Source organism: Elephantulus edwardii, unplaced genomic scaffold (genome assembly GCF_000299155.1).
Source record: "Elephantulus edwardii isolate Elephantulus edwardi_28Jun2011 unplaced genomic scaffold, EleEdw1.0 scaffold00158, whole genome shotgun sequence".
Taxonomy (NCBI): Eukaryota; Metazoa; Chordata; class Mammalia; order Macroscelidea; family Macroscelididae; genus Elephantulus; species Elephantulus edwardii.
The window spans coordinates 1,213,411-1,214,828 of NW_006399908.1; the positions used below are offsets into that span (position 1 = coordinate 1,213,411).

General features: G+C 35.2%; 1 protein-coding gene across 1 annotated transcript in view; it reads right to left on the minus strand.

Moving 5' to 3' along the window:
- Positions 1-1,418, minus strand: part of XRN1 (5'-3' exoribonuclease 1) — a 162,173-nt gene that overhangs the window by 152,044 nt on the left and 8,711 nt on the right. The gene's annotated exons all lie outside the window — the stretch shown is intronic.

Genomic DNA, 1,418 nt, shown 5'->3' on the forward strand with positions numbered 1-1,418 from the left:
CACACAGTGCACTCCACTATGCAACCTTAATTCTGGATTCTTGTGATACCATAATACCCTATATCGTTTTTAAATTGTTAAAATTTGCAGTTTTCAAACATAAAAGCCTGCCTAATGTTCTCTGTTCATATAAATCTAATGAAAATGATGCCTGAAACAAGTCAAGCATAATAATTTGTACATGCAGCTATACGCTGTCCTTTTTGAGAAAATGCTCTGCCACTAAGTTTTTGCGGTAAAATGGTTTTCCCTCTAGAGTCACAAAACACCATAAAAATGTATTTATAAAATATGCATTTAGGCAGTATTATACTAAATATCATATAAATTTCTTGATAGGCTCTAATGAGATATTTTTGACTGTGTGATTTTAAAAGCATATTTAAAGTTTACTGTTTAAGAAGACTGAAATATTACTAAAAATCTCAATTTGTGTTTTGAAGGGAGGACATTTTACACAGTGATTCTAAGTTTCTCTTGGAAAATAAACATGCTAGTACTGTTGTTACGTGGCGTTAACTCAGCAGCAGTACAAAAGCTCTGAACCCTGCTCTAACCTGAGCTGATTTCATCGTCTCTGACACACCTACTTTTCATATATATAAAAAGAAGAAAAATGGCAGAAAGTTTCACCATATGATATTAAAAGATAGAACAAGATACATCAAAGAAATAATTCATGACCAAGTGGAATTTATAACAGGTATGCAAGGATGGTTCAACATAAGGAAAACAATCAATGTAATTCATCACATTAACAAAGAAAAGAAAAGAAAAAGAACCACATGATCTTATCAATTGAAGCAGAAAAGGCCTTTGACAAAATCCAACACCCTTTCCTTATTAAAACACTCAACAAAATAGGATTAGAGGGGAATTTCTTCAACATAGTAAAAAGTATTTATGCAAACCTGAGAGCCAACATCGTTCTCAATGGAGAGAGGTTAAAGGCATTCCTTTAAGAACAGGAACTAGGCAGGGAGCTCTGGTGGCCTAGTGGCAAGAAGCTGCACTGCAATCCCAGAAGCGCATGGTTCAAATCCACCAGATGCTCTGCCGGGAAAGGGGGGGCGCAATCTCCTCCTGTACCAGTCAGATTCGATTTGACGGTGTATATACACACACACACACACACACACACACTAATAAAACAAAATTAAATTAAAAAAAAAAACAAACAGGAACTAGGCAAGGATGCCCACTCTCACCTCTCTTATTCAATACTGTATTGGAAGTCTTAGCAATAGCAATAAGACAAGAGAATGAAATAAGAGGTATCCAAATTGGCAAAGAGGAGGTAAAATTATCTCTCTATGCAGATGATATGATAGTATAACTAGAAAACCCTAAAGACTCAGCAAGAAAACTATTGGACATAGTTGACCAATTCAGTAAAGTAGCAGGATACAAGATCAACA